Source organism: Eleutherodactylus coqui, chromosome 3 (assembly GCF_035609145.1).
Source record: "Eleutherodactylus coqui strain aEleCoq1 chromosome 3, aEleCoq1.hap1, whole genome shotgun sequence".
NCBI classification, from domain to species: Eukaryota; Metazoa; Chordata; class Amphibia; order Anura; family Eleutherodactylidae; genus Eleutherodactylus; species Eleutherodactylus coqui.
In genome coordinates this window covers 206994625-207014628 of record NC_089839.1, presented here as the reverse complement: position 1 = coordinate 207014628, position 20004 = coordinate 206994625, and positions in this window count along the sequence as shown.

Genomic DNA, 20004 nt, shown 5'->3' with positions numbered 1-20004 from the left:
CTCTGGTTATACAGGAGAGCTCTGGTCATATAGGATAGTAGAGTTCTGGTTACACAGGATAGGAAAGTTCTGGTTATACCGGATAGGAGAGTTCTGGTTATACAGGATAGGAGAGTTCTGGTTATAAAGGGCAGGAGAGCTCTGGTTATACAGGATAGGAGCTCTAGTTATACAGGAGAGCTCTGGTTATACTGGGCAGGAGAGCTCTGGTTATACAAGATAGGAGAGTTCTGGTTATACAGAATAGGAGAGTTTTGGTTACACAGAACAGGAGAGTTTTGGTTACACAGAACAGGAGAGTTTTGGTTACACAGAACAGGAGAGTTCTGGTTATACAGGACAGGAGAGCTCTGGTCATACAGGACCGTAGAGCTCTGGTCATACAGGATAGGAGAGCTTTGGTTATACAGGATAGGAGAGCTCTGGTTATACAGGACAGCTCTGGTTATACAGGACAGTAGAGCTCTGATTATACAGGATGGGAGAGCTCTGGTTATACAGGATAGGAGAGTTCTGATTATACTGGACTGGAAAGCTCTGGTTATACAGGATAGGAGAGCTCTGGTTATATAGGATAGGATAGCTCTGGTTATACAGGATAAGAGAGCTCTGGTTATACAGGATATGAGAGCTCTGGTTATACAGGATAGGAGAGCTCTGGTTATATAGGATAGGATAGCTCTGGTTATACAGGATAAGAGAGCTCTGGTTATACAGGATTTGAGAGCTCTGGTTATACAGGATAGGAGAGCTCTGGTTATACAGGATATGAGAGCTCTGGTGATACAGGACAAGAGAGCTCTGGTTATACACGACAGGAGAGTTCTGGTTATACAGGATAGGAGAGCTCTGGTTATACATGACAGGAGATTCTGGTTATACAGGATGGGAGAGCTCTGGTTATACATGATAGGAGAGCTCTGGTTATACAGGACAGAAGAGTTCTGGTTATCCAGAACAGGAGAGCTCTGGATATACAGGACAGTAGAGCTCTTGTTATACAGGATGGGAGATCTGGTTATACAGGATAGGAGAGCTCTGGTTATATAGGATAGGATAGCTCTGGTTATACAGGATAAGAGAGCTCTGGTTATACAGGATAGGAGAGCTCTGGTTATACAGGATAGGAGAGCTCTGGTTATACAGGATAGGAGAGCTCTGGTTATATAGGATAGGATAGCTCTGGTTATACAGGATAAGAGAGCTCTGGTTATACATGATAAGAGAGTTCTGGTTATACAGGATATGAGAGCTCTGGTTATCCAGAACAGGAGAGCTCTGGATATACAGGACAGTAGAGCTCTTGTTATACAGGATGGGAGATCTGGTTATACACGATAGGAGAGCTCTGGTTATACAGTATAGGAAAGCTCCGGTTATACAGGAACAGCTTTGGTTATAAGGGACAGGAGAGCTCTGGTTATAAAGGACAGGAGAGCTCTGGTTATACAGGAGTGCTCTGGTTATACAGGATATGAGAGTTCTGGTTATACAGAACAGCAGAGTTCTGGTTATACAGAATAGGAGAGCTCTGGTTATACTGGACAGGAGAGCTCTGGTTATACAGGATAAGAGAGCTCTGGTTATACAGGATAAGAGAGCTCTGGTTATACAGGATAGGAGCGCTCTGGTTATACAGGATAGGAAAGCTCTGGTTATACAGGAGAGTTCTATACTGGACAGCAGAGCTCTGGTTATACAGGATAGTAGAGCTCTGGTTATACAGGACAGCTCTGGTTATGCAGGACAGTAGAGCTCTGGCTATACAGGATGGGAGAGCTCTGGTTATACAGGACAGGAGAGCTCTGGTTATACAGGATAGGAGAGTTCTGGTTATACAGGATAGGAGAGCTCCGGTTATGAAGGACAGGGGAGTTCTAGTTATACAGGACAGGAGAGTTCTGGTTATACAGGAAAGGAGAGCTCTGGTTATACAGGAAAGGAGAGCTCTGGTTATACAGGATAGGAGAGCTCTGGTTATACAGGACAGTAGAGCTTTGGTTATACAGGATAGGAGAGCTCTGGTTATACAGGAGAGCTCTGGTTATATAGGATAGTAGAGTTCTGGTTACACAGGATAGGAAAGTTCTGGTTATACCGGATAGGAGAGTTCTGGTTATACAGGATAGGAGAGTTCTGGTTATAAAGGGCAGGAGAGTTCTGGTTATAAAGGGCAGGAGAGCTCTGGTTATACAGGATAGGAGAGCTCTGGTTATACAGGAGAGCTCTGGTTATACTGGGCAGGAGAGCTCTGGTTATACAAGATAGGAGAGTTCTGGTTATACAGAATAGGAGAGTTTTGGTTACACAGAACAGGAGAGTTTTGGTTACACAGAACAGGAGAGTTTTGGTTACACAGAACAGGAGAGTTCTGGTTATACAGGACAGGAGAGCTCTGGTCATACAGGACCGTAGAGCTCTGGTCATACAGGATAGGAGAGCTTTGGTTATACAGGATAGGAAAGCTCTGGTTATACAGTAGAGTTCTATACTGGACAGCAGAGCTCTGGTTATACAGGATAGTAGAGCTCTGGTTATACAGGAGAGCTCTGGTTATACAGGATAGGAGAGCTCTGGTTATACAGGAAAGGAGAGCTTTGGTTATACAGGATAGGAGAGTTCTGGTTATACTGGACAGGAGAGCTCTTGTTATACAACCATAACTCTCCTATCCTGCATAACCAGAGCTCTGCTGTCCGGTATAACTAGAGCTCTCCTATATGACCAGAGCTTTCCTATCCTGTATAACTAGAGCTCTCCTGTCCAGTATAACCAGAGCTCTGGTTATACAGCACCGTATAGCTCTGGTTATACAGGATAGGAGAGCTCTGGTTATATAGGATAGCTCTGGTTATATACTAGAGCTCTGGTTATACAGGATAGGAGAGCTCTGGCTATATAGGATAGGATAGCTCTGGTTATATAGTAGAGCTCTGGTTATACAGGATAGGAGAGCTCTGGTTATATGGGACAGGAGAGTTTTGGTTACACAGGACAGAAGAGCTCTGGTTATACAGGACAGGAGAGCTCTGGTTATACAGGATAGGAAAGCTCTGGTTATACAGTAGAATTCTATACTGGACAGCAGAGCTCTGGTTATACAGGATAGTAGAGCTCTGGTTATACAGGAGAGCTCTGGTTATACAGGATAGGAGAGCTCTGGTTATACAGGAAAGGAGAGCTTTGGTTATACAGGAAAGGAGAGCTTTGGTTATACAGGATAGGAGAGTTCTGGTTATACTGGACAGGAGAGCTCTTGTTATACAACCATAACTCTCCTATCCTGTATAACCAGAGCTCTCCTATCCTGTATAACCAGAGCTCTGCTGTCCAGTATAACTAGAGCTCTCCTATATGACCAGAGCTTTCCTATCCTGTATAACTAGAGCTCTCCTGTCCAGTATAACCAGAGCTCTGGTTATACAGCACCGTATAGCTCTGGTTATACAGGATAGGAGAGCTCTGGTTATATAGGATAGCTCTGGTTATATACTAGAGCTCTGGTTATACAGGATAGGAGAGCTCTGGCTATATAGGATAGGATAGCTCTGGTTATATAGTAGAGCTCTGGTTATACAGGATAGGAGAGCTCTGGTTATATGGGACAGGAGAGTTTCGGTTATACAGGACAGGAGAGCTCTGGTTACACAGGACAGTAGAGCTCTGGTTATACAGGATAAGAGAGCTCTGGTTATACAGGATAGGAGAGTTCTGGTTTTACAGGACAGGAGAACTCTGGATATACACAACACGGAACTCTTATTATACAAGAGAGGATGCTCCTGATTATATAGGACAGCTATGGTTATACAGGACAGGACAGCTTTAATTATACAGGACATCTCTGGTAATACAACACAAGAGAGCTGTCATAATAAAAGACACAAGAGCTCTGGTTATACAGAATAGCAGAGCTATGGTTATATAGGGCTGGAGGGCTCTGGTTATGGAGAAAAGTTCTGGTTATACATGGCAGGAGAGCTCTGGTTATACAGAAGAGTTTTGGTTTTACAGAAGAGGAAGGCTCTGAATATACAGGGTAGGAAAACTCAATGCAGGAGAGCTTTGTCTACACAGAACAGCAGAACTCTGGTTATACAGCACTGGAGAGCTCTGGTTATATAGGGCAGGAAAGTGCTGGTGCAGCTTCCCAGCTGCCACCTAGACACCAGGCCTGCGCTGCGAGCTGGGAGGGTAGAGCTGGCACTTGTCACGGTGGCTTTTACCAGACTCCTCCCTGGAGGGACATACACAAGCTCGGCTCAAGTACTGCTAGGCCTCTTCCAGGCAACGCTGGGGCAGTGATCACCTGCATACGTGTGGTGGACAGTAGACTTGCCATGCGTGACACCACCGTTCCTTACTTACAGGATGACCCTCGGCGGAAAAATAAAGGAAATCCACGCACACAACTAACTTTTAGTACCTTAGCCACTGGGAATGGTCAAGGCCTGGCAAAACTTTACTTGCAGTTTGACAGATTACAGCTTAATTACGCACCAGTGCAGACAGGACAGTAAACGCGAGGTCAGGGAGGAAACTCAGGATGATATCGGTTCTGCAGTCCACGTTATCTGTCAGCTACCACTCCTGGAAGGGGAAACTCTCCAGAGGAAGATGGGGTAGGATCTCTCCACTTGGATCTCTCCATGGCGGACTCATCACTGCTCTCTCCATTCAGCTCTCACTCTTACAAGGTTCCTGAGATAGGGATATCAGGAAACCTCTCCTCTTCCTCCATCACTTCATCACATGAGGGTTGAAGGTACCCCCATGTAGCCGACACACCACTCCCCACTCAACCGTTGAAGAACAGGAGCTCTAAGACCACATCTTGCTCGCAAACACTTATAGTGTCTAGCATACCACGTGACAGGACATATATTGATACTTTTGCAGACATATCCCAGCCACATTCAGACATTAACCTCTCATTTGCTGTAACTGTGCAATACACATAACAAGAGATTTCGCACAGTGCATCTACAAAAAAGATATGACACATATGACGATTATGGAGGGGCCTGAAATATAGACTTCAGGCCACTACACTGGTTATACAAGAGAGCTCTAGGGTATTAGTGTTTCTTGACGCCACTAGAAAGTCCTGGTGGAGTCAAGATTGACAGTGGGGTGACGCCCCTTGTCAGTAATTGGCTGCTTATCTGCTTGGCCCGCAGCTGGCTGTCCTGCCGGTGGAGCAGCACATTTGTGCCCAGCGGCAATGTTGCCATTGGATGAGCGGGGGAGCATGCGGCTGAGAAAACAGAGACTGCAGCGGTAGCCGGAATGCAGCAGTGAGGGGACGGGTGGTCGGCTCTTCATGCGCCGGAGCATGGGCAGCATGTACTTTTGCAGCGGTGAGGAGGTGGATCGGCCATCAGGGGACAGAGAGCCAGTGGCAGCTGCCGGGACAAAGCAGTCATCTGCCGGCCGCCCGTCCTGCCGGCGGAACAGATGCGTGCCCAGCGGCAACATTGCGGTGAGTGGGGGAGTGGCTGCCATGGAGCAGCACTGAGGCGGCGGCCGCCTGGGAGCCGGGGACGGCCGCTCCGTTGACAATGTTTGCTGCAGCGTGTACATTGATGACTGGCTGCCCTGCTGTCTTAGCCTAACGGTTACTTCTCATTATTACATGTTAATGCTGGCAGCTTACACCGGTAACATTGAAGTAAGCGTCAGCCTAAGGCACCAAGCCAGCCAGTCATCAACGTACACTGTGCTACTAGGACCTTCGTGTCTTGACCCTATCAGGAGCTGGGGGTGTGACAGGGGAGTTCTCCCTGTCAAACCACTAGCTTCCAGTGGCATCAAGATACACTAATACCGAGCTCTAGTTTTACAGGACTGGAGGGCTCTGGATATACAGGGCAGGAAAACTCTGGTTTAACAGGAAAGCTTTGGGTATACAAGACAGGAGAGCTTTGGTTATACAAAGGAGTTCTGGTTATACAGGACAAGAACTATGGTTATACAGGAAAGCTCTGCTTATATAGGACAGAAGAGCTCTGCTTATACAGAAGAGGAGAGCTCTGAATATACAGGACAAGAGAGCTCTGGCTATACAGAACAGGAAGGTATTAGTGTATCTTGACGCCACCAGGAACTCCTGGTGGCGTCAAGATTGACAGGGGGTGACGCCCCCTGTACCTGATTGGCTGCACAGCAGGCAGCCAAATAGGTCCTGGATGCCCACGACAAGTTACGGAATACTTCCAGCAGGCCGTAGTGCAAGCGCACTGCCTGCCCAGCGAGGCACAAGGCACTACCCGCCTAACTCTAGTAGCACTGCGGCAAAACAGTGGCAAAGCGATTTGTCCAGCTTCGCTGTCGGCGCTTCAGAAGAGCTAACCCCCACCCGATGTCACTTTGACATTGCGGTGGCTGCAGGGAGGCCAGACGATCGGCGGGAAACAGAGTGCTATGTGTCGCCCACAGAGTGGACGAGCATACAACTGTTGCGTTCCACCCCAACCTGATGCGGCTTTATCGGCGTCGCAAGCAATCTCATAGTACCGGCGGCGGAGCGCAACCACTGAGGGCAGCAGCAGTGAGTTGGGGAGCAGCCGACACCGAGCTGAGAGTGCAGGCAGCGGACCAGTAGCTGTGAGGACGGCACCTGTGAGCGCGGGACCTTAGGGTGAGGGTAAGTTGAATTTTTAGCCTTACATTATTACATGTTAATTCTGGCATGTTACACCGCTAACGTGGCAGCATTTCAAGCTGATAATCTCAGGCGAAATGCAGAGAAATGAGACATGTAGGCACACTGTGCCAACAGGACCTACCATCCTTAGCCCTATGGGGAGCTGGGGGTGTGAGAGGGGCGTTCCCCCCTATCAAACCCCTAGCTTCCGGTGGCGTCATGATACACTAATACCAAACAGAAAAGCTCTGACTATACACGACAGGAGAGCTCTGGTTATACAGGAGAGCTCCAGTTATACAGAACAGCTTTAGTTATACAGAGCAACACAGCTCTGGTTATACAGGACAGGAGAACACTGGTTATAGAGGACAGCTCTGGTAATACAGGACTGGATAGCTGTGGTTATACAGGATAGGAAAGCTCTGGTTTTACAGAACAGCTATGGTTATATGGGACAAGAAAGCTATGGTTATACAGAAGAAGAGAGCACTGGTTATAGAGGACAGCTCTGGTAATGCAGGACCAGAACGCTGTGGTTATACAGGATAGGAAAGCTCTGGTTTTACAGAACAGCTATGGTTATATGGGACAAGAGAACTGTGGTTATACAGAAAAAGAAGAGAGCTATGGTTATAGAGAACATTGGAGCTATGGTTATATGGGACAGAAAAGCTCTGGTTATATAGGAGAGCTTTTGTTATAAAGAAAAGCTCTGGTATACAGGACAGAATATCTCTGATTGACAGAAATGACAGAACATCTCTGATTATAAATGACAGAAGAGCTCTGGTTATACGGACTAGGAGAGCTCTGGATATACACAACCGGAGAGCTCTGCTTAAAAAGGACAAGAGAGCTCTGTTTATACAGCAAAACGCAGATATACAGGGATGTACTTGGATGTACAAAGCTCTGGTTATACAGGAAACTCTGGTTATAGTGTATATGACAAGAGAGTTCAGGTTATATAGCAGAGATGAGCTCTGGTTTTACAGGAGAGGTCTGTATATACAGTACTAGAGAGCTCTGGTTATACAGAACATGAAAGCTTTGATTATACAGGACAGGAGGTCTCTGGTTATAATTAGAGATGAGCAAGCGTACTCGTTAAGGCAAAATACTCGAGCGAGTATTGCCATTTTCGAGTACATGTCCGCTCGTGAGAAAAGATTCGACCGAGAGAGGTTGTTGTTCTGGAGATCGTCGATGCTGTGCACAAACTCATAATGGAGAATCGGCGAATTTCAGCTAAAGGAATAGCAGACATCATGGGGATTTCTGGTGAACGTGTTTGTGTCATTATCCATGAACATTTTAACATGAAGAAGCTATCTGCAAAGTGGGTCCCCAAATGTTTGACAAGAGATCAGAAAAGCATGCGAGTGAAAACTTCCCGGTCCATTTGTCAGCGTTTCCGGACTGATAAGAACTTCCTGGATTGACTGGTCACTATTGATGAGACCTGTATTTATTTGTATGACCCTGAAACCAAGGAGCAGTCAAAAGAGTGGAGGCACAGTGGTTCTCCTCACCCAAAGAAGTTCAGGGTGCAAAATTCAGCCACTAAGGTGATGGCGTTTTCGTTCTGGGATAAAAAGGGCGTGCCACTAGTGGACTACCTTCAAAATAGTTCATTATCAATGCAAGGTATTACATTGAACTTTTGGACCAAGTGAAGGCAGTTCTGAAGGCCAAAAGGCGCAGCAAGCTGTCCAAAGGAATCTTGTTCCTGCAAGACAACGCCTCCGCTCACACTGCACAAGCGACCACGGCAAAACTGGTGGAGCTAGGCTTCCAGCTGGTTGACCACCCACCTTATTCACAAGATCTAGCTCCCTCCGACTATCATCTGTTTCCAAACCTAAAGAAACACCTCAAGGGTACCAAATTTCACACCATTTCTGATGCCATGGCTGATACGGATCACTGGTTTGAGGCACAACCAAAATCCTTTCTGCAAGGCTTACAGAACTTGGAATACTGATGTAAGAATTGTGTTGACATCAGTGGAGAGTATGTGGAATAAATGTAAAGTTTCATCTTCCTATCTCGTTTCTTTCTGGGTAAAGCCAAAGACTTATCAGCAGCCGCTCGTATAATGTGGTTACCGGGTCTCGGGAGCTTGGCGTTTCCCCTTCCAAGTGATAATAAAGCAGTGAGGCATCCGTCACATTTAGCAGGTGCTGACACAGCAGAAGACGAAAGCAGCGCAGCTCTGCGCCAGGAAATGAGGTCATTATGTGTCAGGCCTCCCGGCATACACATTTTGAGTGTGGAGCACCGCACCAAGCAGATCCTGAACCAAAAAGAGTCTGGGCACTGGGAAAGATTTCCCAGATAACACAGCATGGAGCAGGAAAATGTCACGGACAGGAAATACACAAAAACATCAGGAGGAAGAGGATAAACTGTCCTGGAAGATGGCCGGACACATGAGACAAAAGGTGGCCAAACCACTGATTTCACAGAGAGCTTGTGTATGAGAGGGCCCCCAACTGCAGATGTGGGGGAACAAAGGTACAGACATGTTGGGTTTGAAATCTTCCAGCAGCCTTTGCTTGTACAGTGACTGCACAGAGCTTGTTCTGGTGATTTACAGACTCTATATAGTCATCAGATGTACAAAAAGTTACACTATGTTGACAAAAGTATTGGAAGCACATAGAAGATGATGAAATTGGATGATATTTCTACTTTCAGTTCGGTGTTGGGCCGCCGTTGACCTCAATGACTGTGGTAACTCTCCTAGGCACACATTTCACCAAATTCACATACATGTGTGGAGGGAGTAGCCTCTATTCCTGAAGGAGAGCTTAAGATAGCAATGTGGGAGATGATGGGTGTGTTGGGTGTGCACAGATATGGCTTTCTAGTTCGTCCCAATGATGCTTGATGGGATTGAGATCCGGACTTTGGGTTGACCAATGAAGTTTGCAAAACCAAGCAAACCAAGCCTCAATACTGCATGTTGTATGACATGGTGCTCTGTCATTTTGGTAGAGACACGGAGCTGTACCAAAGTATTATCACAGGGTAGGGGATGCCACATTGTCCGGAATGTTTCTGTACCCGTTGTCGATGAGGGTAGACTTCACTATAACCAATGGTTATAGTCCTTCCTATCAGAAATATCCCCACACCCAAGTGGACCAATCTGATCGGAAGATAGTGTACTGTGATTCAGCCACAACACTTGCTTCCACTCATTTACAGTCCGACGCTCCAAGCACCATCACAGGTGCCACTGTGCATTCAGTGCTGTGATGCTGTCTGGCTGCTCGTCCATGGTAACCCTTTACATGCAGTTCCCTATGGATGGTTCTAGTGCTAATGGATGTTCCAATGTCCTGTGAGACCTCCCGACGAGGGCAGACGATGTGCATGATGTCTTCACTGCTGGTACAAGGCTTTGTTGTCCACGTTCTGTCAGTCTACGAGGTCTCCCTGAACGTGGCTGCACCACACACACCAGATGGCTTCCATTTCCCAATAACATGGCCAACAGTGGACTCTGGAAGGTCCCAGAGTGCTGCGATGTCCCGTACTGATTTGTTGGTAACATCCCACCACCAGACCCCGTTGTCAGCACTACATCTGGGGGCATCTGATGGTTTCTGTACTGGGATATGATGTGTGATCCTCTCCTTTATATCTAATGCTCACACATCCAATTTGCATATTGCCTACACCTGACAATACAGGATTGGTGGGGCTCCCAATATTTTTGTTAACATGGTGTTTCTTTCCGCACCCCACTCAGATTATAGTAGCTCAGCTACTGTTTCCAATAATAACCATCAGCTATTAAATATAAAGCTGTCTGTAACCCATGATCAGATACATTTGTGAACACTATTTGGTTATTTTCATAATGAGATGAGACATTTGTTACAAAATTGTGATTTATACTTTCCCCCCCTTTTGCCTCAATTGTGGGTATTTTGGTAACGCATATATTGATAATGCTAATTGGCTCGCTGGCTGCTGCTCCTGGTCTTTCTCCAGCCTCTATACATCTGAAAGACTTATAACAGAGATGATGAAATGATGTATTATCCTCCAGGATCAATATTGACACCTGCCAGATCGTCGCATTCCATCAGCACAGCAATAAACAGAGAGCCCACATTGCCCTTAGTGTGATTACTGAGATGATAGCTCAGAGCCAAGACCCCAGAATACAGTCTGAATTCATGAATTCATGTTCACACCTTGTCAGATACATAGTGGACTGAATCCAACCACAGCTCCCATTCACTATCTGCAAAAACAAAATGCAACACGAAGCATCATATGGTATTAGTGTATCTTGACGCCACCAGGAAGTCTGGGTGGAGGCAAGATTGACAGGGGAGTAACGCTCCCTGTACCTGATTGGCTGCACAGCAGCCTGCAAATAGGTCCTGTTAGGCCACTAAAACTGCAGGGAAAAGACATACAGTGTGATGTGGCTTTTTCAGGGCACCCAGCGGCGCAGCACCACATTGAGTTTCACATACTGGCCGCAGCATGGTTGGGGGGACACAGACAGTTATGCAGGTGCACACAGCGTCAGCCTCTCCACCCCCTTCACCCCACAACTGCAGGCAGCTTTCCCCGCGGCCGACGGCCACTGCAGGCACAGTGGGAACAGAGACTGCTATGCAGGAGCACATGTGGGCGGGCTTCCCCCCAGACCTCAGCCGGCTTTCCCGGTGGCCGAGCAGTAGCTCTCAGTGGAGGACCAGGTGGCAGGGATCTCAGTGTGCCGCCGCCGGAGCACAAGCGCTTAGTGCTCCAGCTGTCAGCGGGGGAGCGGCGTCAACAGAGCAGAGAGCCACGCCGGAGCAGCAGAACCTCTGAGAGCGGGAGCTGTGAGCAGCGCAGTATGCAACAGGGAGCAGACTGTTCTGGCGGTGGAACATAAGCAGTGAGGGCGACATGCTGTGAGCGGGTGACCTTAGGGTGAGGGTAAGATAACTTGTTAGGCTAACAGTATTACATTTTAATGCTGGCATGTTATAGCCGTAACATGCCAGCATTTATGCACACTGTCCTGCTAGGACCTGTGTGCCTTAACCCAATCGGGAGCTGGGGGTGTGAGAGGGGCGTTCCTGCTGTCAAACCCCTAGCTTCCGGTGGTGTCAAGGTACACTAATACCGCATCATCCAGCAAAGAAGAAATGGAAGGACACTTCTGAAAAGATTACTCCAAAGATCCACACGGTATTTGCATCATAAATATACGTGGGGTTCAGAGTCAGACACAGATTTCCTAATTGAATGGAAATAGGGTCAAACTGAAAGTGCTATTCACATACACAGTTCCCATCTTAAGATAGATGGCTCTCAATGCAGATTTTGTTTTTTGCTTCCTCCAAACCCCCCGGTTTAAGAAAAATATATATTGCACTGATAAGCAGTCTGCCTTATTATGCAAATGCAAAAAGGAGCAAGATAGCAGCATACCCATACCAGAACAGCTCAGTGAATAAATACTGTACCAGAACCAAGCTCATAGAATAAATATAGCACCAATACAAAGCTTATAACATAAACACAGCACTAGAACAGCTTAATATATAAATACAGCACCAGTGCAAATCTTGTAACATAAATACAGTAGAAGAATCAAACTCATAACATAAATACGGCACCAGAATCAAGCTCAGTACATAACTACAGCACCGAAGTCAGTATCAATATGTAAATACAATACCAGAAGGTGCTCAGGACATAAACAGAACAGTAGAACCTAGCTTAGCAACTAATTACAACATCAAATTAAGGCTCTTAACATAAATACAGCACTAGAACAAAGCTTATAACATGAATGCAGCGCCAGAACCAAGCTCAGAATACAGTTAAAATACAGTACTATAAACAAGCTCATAACATAAATACAGTAGAAGAACTATGCTGAGGGATCGCCGATAGGCTCCTCGAAACATCAGAGGGGAAGAGCCAGAGCCAGGAGGGGGATGATTCATGTAGCTCCATAAGACGATGTTGTACAGCAGAAAAAGATCATTTGGCTAGGCGGACTTAAAGGGGGGTGATCGCCCCCAGCCTATGTTCTCCCGATGTCATCTACGCAAGCTGATGACTGGTACCCTGTGTGACTGCATTGATCGCATGAAGCTAAGGCCAGAATGCACATACATTGTGTGGGCATTCCACCTGAGAGGTGATCAGGGATTCTACTGCTCTGACTGGAGACCAATTATAAAAAGAACTGCCCATTTAACCAAGTACCGACCCCAGGGGCATAACCTGAAGCTTCTCAGCCCCAATGCAAAATTTGTAACAGGGTCCCCAAATATAATGTTTTTTTCCTAGTACTAGGCTCCCTATATAAAGAAGAGAGGCATTATGGGTCCCCCAAGGCTCCTAGGCCCGGATGCAACTGCATCCTCTGCATCCCTTGTAGTTATGCCCCTGACCGACCCCTCTATGTAGCCAAAAATGTAGAGGACCTGGAGGAGATGTGTAGTGTCCCAGAACCACATTCTGGACCCCTCCATAGATGTCATACATGTGTTGTCTCATGTGGATGCACTGTGCAAAACTGTCATGTGAATTTTCTGTATGTGTGTTGCACAGCTGCAGCGTCTGAAGGGTTAACTCCCATAAAATCATTGCCTGTCAGCCCTGCTGCTGAATGTATCTATCTTATAGTGTCATGTGGTACAAGTGAGGTTACAAAAGTGAGTGTCTGAGAGCGGGAAGGGGCTTCTTCTTCAATCTGTTTTAGGGCTCTGACCCACTTGCGTTTTTTTAACGTTGCATTTTTTTTTACGCGATTATCAATTGGACTTTCTAATGTTAAAAACGCATCACAAGTTTGTGCTTTGTAATTTTTGTGCGATGCGTTTTAACATTAGAAAATTCCATTGACAATTGCGTTAAAAAACGCAGCGATATCGCAGGGTTAAAAAAATGCAAGTGGGTAGGAGCCCTTACAGTAGTGTTCCATCTTACCTGCTACTGAGGGCTTACACAAAGCCGCATGGAAGCACCTTTAGCTTCCATTTTGGTAAAGATGAAGGAAGATGAACGACTACCTGTAGCGTCTGGAGAATGGATGTAATAGGAGTGAGTCCCTTCCAGAGAGAGAGAGCAAGAGAGCGCGTTACCCTAGTTCACTAAAACAGGTACCCGTTCACACTACAGGCATCATTTTTCCTGTGTGGCCTTCCACCATTAGGGCTTTTACCCACTAGCATTTTTTTTAAACACTGCGATATCACTGTGTTTTTTTCAATGGGACTCTCTAATGTTAAAATCGCATCGCGCGAAAATCGTAAAAGCACAAACTTGAGATTTTTGTGCAATGCGATTTTAACACTAGAAAGTCCCATTGAAAAAAACGCAGCGACATCACAGCGTAAAAAAAAACTTCCAGTGGATAAAAGCCCTTACGATCACCGGTATTATTGTATGTTGACGCCACTGGAACTGGTGGGTGTCCACCAGGGGAAGGCTGTTGGACAGCCAGCTGATGCCCCCTTTTTGTGATTGGCTGCAGGGCGTGCTCCCCCTGCAGGTCCTGGCAGCTAAGGGGAGATGGGAAGCCGCCGTCACCCACAGTCACGGTGCAGCTGGCAGGGAGGCGGCTACACTGACAGTGGGGGCAGGAGCAGGGTCGCCCAAAGCACAGCACATGTGAGCTCCACCGGGGCAGGCTTGGCCAAAGCACAACACATGTGAGCTCCTGCGGGGACAAGGTCAGCAGATTCACTGACAGTGGCAGCACGAGCGGGGTTGCCTCACCACAGCATATAGGAGCTCCAGCGGGGAGAATGGCAGCGGCGACCGCTAAGAGTGGGGGCAGGAACATGGCCTGCGCAGTACATAAAAGCTGTAGCCGGCTACAGTTACAGTGGGGGCAGCATCACAGCCGCCTCAAAACTACTTTGGTATGGCGGGAGAATGGTGCTGGCAGGGTGCTGCCAGCTACAGTGACATCGGGGCAGGACGACGGGCTCTAAATAACTTTGGTGTGCCTGGGAGAAGTGCACTACGAGGGTGCCGCAGGCTACAGTGACATTAGGGGCAGGAGGACCGTCGCCGCACCTCATGCAAGGTATAGCGGGGAGAATGGCAGCCGCCTCAGGAGGGGACATCTGCAAACCGCAGTGCTCAGGACCTGTTAGGGCGAGGATGTGCAGCCAGCCCTCCAGCCAATCAGAAACAGGGAGCATCACCTAGCTGTCAAACAGCCTTGCCCTGGTGGACACCCACCAGTTCCGGTGGCGTCAAGATACAATAATACCGATCACCACACAGAGGTACGTAATTGTGACACCCACGCGGATGTTGTGCAGGGTGCATCTAGGCTAAGCCTTTCTTCAATAATTGTCTGCCAGAGTGTATGTGGAGTGACCTTTTACCTGCTCCGGAGTATACCAAATTTCCAGGATCGGTAACATATAGATAACATGGACTATAGAGCCATATTGTTCCTGTGATTTCCTCCCAACCTCCGAGCTTCTGCCTGTGATTTTATGCAAGTGAATACCTGTAACTGCCTGTTATTTCAAGTTTATCCTTAAGTAAAGTTTTACTGGGCCTCAACCATTCCTGAGGACCCGAGATACGACACACAAGTCTCTGTGTTTGTAATCCGCCGCATAGATTAATGGTGTGTGGGAACGGTGGCGTCACGACGTGATACAGGATCTTCAATCCAAATTTTAAAAATATAATTGCTATGGCACCATCCTTTCCCCCCCTCTCCCTGCTGGTTGCAGATGGCACCTGGCATTCGACATCCCAACACAAAAACCTTGCGGGTCCTGTGACATGTCCGCGACTCGTGAGGTTTTGTAGCCCATGTTTCCCTATGGAGCCTTCCTCTCTGTTGCATCGCATCACACGAAAACGTGATTTTCGTGCGGTGCGATGCAACTTTGACAGTAGGAAATCCTACTGTCAAAGCTCTAATCTAAGCCCTTGCTCCAGGAAAAAATAACAGTATACTTCACCTTAGAAGCGCTGTCAGCTCGGCTGCATCTTCTCCCTGTTCTCCGACACTATTCTCCTTCATCTCTTCTGGACGGAGATTGAAAAATCTCCGCCTCCTGGAAGCGCTGCCTCTGATTGGCCGACGCTTAGCCAATCACAGCCAGCACTCGATGAACCAATCAGCCATTTATTGAGTGCTGGCTCTGATTGGCTAAGTGTCAGCCAATCACAGCCAGCGCTTCCAGGAGGCAGGGATTTTTCAATCCCCGGCCAGAATACATGAGGAACACCTTTGCCAGGGACCAGGAAGAAGCTGCAGCGAAGCCCCGGACAGTGCTTCTAGGTTAAGTATACTTTTTTTCCCCTGCAGTTAGGATTTATTTTCAGAGCAGGGCTTATATTTCAAGCCCCCCCCCCCAAAAAAAACCTCACGTGTGGTGCTACAAAGTCGCACGACTTTGTAGTGCTACAAAATCGCGGTATTGTCGCAAGAAGACAGCGATGCGATGTAGCTGCAAGTTTCTTGCGGTGATGCTGTGTCACCCGTGTGACGGAGGCCTAAAGGTCATAGAGCCAACAACACTTTAGGCCCTCAGATTGCATTCAGTCTGCCACCTTTCTATGATCTGTGTCAGGAGCTCGCTCAGTGTGGCTGTAAGGGATTTGCTAGGGGGGCTGCCATACATCATGCACCTATAGAGAAGGATCAATCCATCCATATATGTAGATGCAAATATTGTCCTCGCTTCCTCTGCCTTTACTTCTCTGTTCTCTTCGGAGACATTCAATTGCTATGCATTTCTTGCTTGTTGTCAAATTACAGGAGCAAATGGACAATTCTACGGAAAACACATATTTGTATGGCTGAACCCCGAAATGTATACACCTGCATTCACAATCCTAGATGAAGTCCCCCAATAAAATAAAAAAATAAAAATAAATCTTGTTATTTGTATAGCGCCAACTTATTCCATAGTGCTTACAGGTAATTTATTTTTTACCCCCACCAAGTTGGGTACTTATTTAACTGACCTTGGAAGGATGGAAGGCTGAGGCAACCTTGAGCCAGCTACCTGAACCAAGCAGGGATTAAAGTTGCAACCTTCAGGTCGTAAGTGACAGTTTAGGACTACATACTGCTGCCTTAACACTCTGCACCATGCAAGGCTCTCATGATGAATACAAGGGGCCACAAAGTGTGATATTGAGGCTTGTAATGTGACTATCCTCCACTGTGGGGAACACTGGTGCCATAAATGACAGCCCGAGCAATCTGGGCCCCAACACTCTGAGGGCCGATAGTCCACCCAGGATTGTAAGAAGTTGGGTCAATAGTGTATATATATATATATATATATATATATTTACAGTGAATGGCCCCTTTATTAGAGACCCCCATCTAATAGTGTGTTGGACCTCCTTTGGCCAGAACACAGTAATTCATAGTGATAAAATTGTTCTGCAATATTGGCCCCTGCGGACAGGTAGCTGCAAATTGGATGGAGCTACTGACACGCTCTGACAGGAAGAGGTCATCGATTCATGTTGCTTGCGCCAAATTCTGACCTCCCATCAGCACAGTGCAACAACAAAAATCTGGATCCATCTGACCAGGAGATGTTTTTCCGCTGCTCAATGATACTATTTTTGCGCTCTTTTGCCCCCTGGAGTCTAACCTTTCTGTTTCTCTTAGACACAATGGCGCTGAAACGTCTGCTGTTATAGCCCATCTGTGCTAAAGGATGGAGAGTTGTGCGTTCGGACGCTTTAATTGGAGAACAAGTGTTGTATTCAGCTGCTTCAGACTGTGCTGCTCCTGTTTATCACTACGATTCCTTACACCCTCCTCTGACCCTTTTCAGTGACAAGTTGTTTCCATCCATAGCATCCCCTTGCTGGATTTTTTCCTGATCACGGCATTTTCTGCATACTCTCCACATCTATATATATAAAATTGAATGTATGCGTGTCTGTCTGTGTGTCTGTCTGTCTGCGTGCGTGTCTGTCTGTCTGTCTGTCTGTTTGTCCTTTATGCGCTACTACACCATTCATCCAATCGCCATGAAACTTTGGGAAGTTGTTGAGTGCACTCCTGGGAAGATTATAGGCATAGTACATTTATGCTATGATAAATGGCGCGCGTGCGTGCGTCGTCGACAGTTACGACCCCCCCCCCACGTAGATCGTTCGATTTCCATCATTGCCACTAATTCTCTCAATTCCCGATGTTGTAGAAACATGAAATTTGCACAAGCATTGATTATGTCATAAATAGGAAAAGCTAATGGGTCCCAACTCGATTATTCAATTCTAAGCGCCAAAGAATTAGCGTCCAAATTTTACGTACGGAATGTAATTTTCTCACTTCCTGATATACATAAATGAATGTCTGTCTGTCTGTCCTTTATGCATTACTACACCATTCATCCAATTGCCATGAGACTTTGGGAAGTTGCTGAGTACACTCCTGGGAAGGTTTCTGGCATAGTAAAACTATCCTACGATAGGTGGCGCGCGTGCGAGCATCGTCGACAGTTACGCCCCCCAGACAAAGATCGTTTGATTTCCATCTCAAGCACGAAAGCAAAAGGCATTACGAGCAACGGGATGAGTGTTCAACCACAAAATGATGCATCCGCCGAACGTTTCACAAGACAATTGCTGGATATTGAGAATGCTGAGGTAAAATGAAAGCTGTGCTGTGATTGGTTGCTATTTCTTATACTGCTGAGGTAAAATGAAAGCTGTGCTGTGATTGGTTGCTATTTCTTATACTGCTGAGGTAACATGAAAGCTGTGCTGTGATTGGTGGCTACTTCTTATACTACTTAGGTTGCATAAAAGCTGTGCTGCGATTCGTTGTTATATATTATACCACTGAGGTAACATGAAAGCTGCGCTGTGATTGGTAGCTATATATAATACCGCAGAGGTAACATGAAAGCTGCGCTGTGATTGGTTGCTATTTTTTATATTGCTGAGGCAGAATAAAAGTTGCGCTGTGATTGGTTGTTATTTCTCTTACTGCTGAGGTAACATGAAAGCTGCGCTGTGATTGGTTGTTGTATTTTATACTGCTAAGGTAACATGAAAGCTGCGCTGTGATTGGTTGTTATATATTATACCACTGAGGTAACATGAAAGCTGCGCTGTGATTGGTTGTTATCTAGATATATAAAAACGAATGAATGTATGTCTGTCTGTCTTCGCAGAAACACGCGACGGGTAAGCTAGTTATTACATAAGAAAACCCCACGCAGTAGTTTTCATTACATCCCGGCCCCGGCTAGTCCAACACTGATGACCCAGCCTTGTTGGAAGTCGCTCAGATCGCTGGATTTTCCCATCTAATGTGGATTCACACTGAAACTGATCCACGGAAAACTTGTCATGTGATTTTGTGCCACACTTGTCATGTGATTTTGTGATTTTGGGTCATGGCGGTAATTTCCATATAGGGAAGCTCCAATCGTGAGAGGACTGGGGTATCTAATAAAGAGGCTGGGGGCTCTAATAAAGGACCAGGCTGTCTCATAAAGAATATATGCAGTAGCAGTCGTTCGGGTCCAAGAGTATATTTTGCTGTTTTGCGCAGGAAATCCAATCTATTGCTCTGGCCTAATTGTTTGTTTCTAACTCTTTCTTGGTACATTATAGATTGTAAGCTCCTGTGGATCCTGCTGTGATTATATGGATCCTCTGCACAGCTGTGTGGACATCTTTACATTGAAGGTAATAGTTAGCGGCAGCCGCTTCCTCTGGAGTTTAAACACTTGCTATGGTTCTTCACTGAGTCAAGGGAATAAGCTTGTAGAAATGAGCCGAGGAGCGGTGACCCAAGGTCTATGGGGAAAGGGGTTCAGAAGGTGAACAGCACAATGCAGATGCTATCTGAGGTGACTATAAGGCTCGTTTAACACGGGTGATTGCGATTTTGCCGCAATTTTTTTTTGGTTAAAGTCAATAGGACTTTCTAATATTAAAATCGTAACGCAAGTTTGTTGCGTTGAAATGCAATAAAAAGGAGGCTCTGTAGTGGCCCAGAGTTAACGGGGCCCCTCTATAAATGTGAATGCATTTGTCACGTGTTATTGTATTGTCAGTGTCTTCCATGGGTGTGCATTTGATGTGTATTGCACCTCTGCAGCACTAAATGGGTTAATGTATGGGTTATGTCTGGAAAATGTATCTTGTTGTATGTCACATGACCATGTAATATATATGTGATTGCAAGGTGTATGCAAGCATCCGTCCTTAGTCTGGGGAATCGGAGAAACTTGGAGTGGTTGGGAGAAACTGCACCTTGCCCTACAAGGGACCCCAGGATGGAAGAAGCCGAGCAAATGTCTTGTGTGTGCCCTGGGCCTAATTCACGAAGGCCTTCCTGTTGGTGACCTGGAGGACTGAGA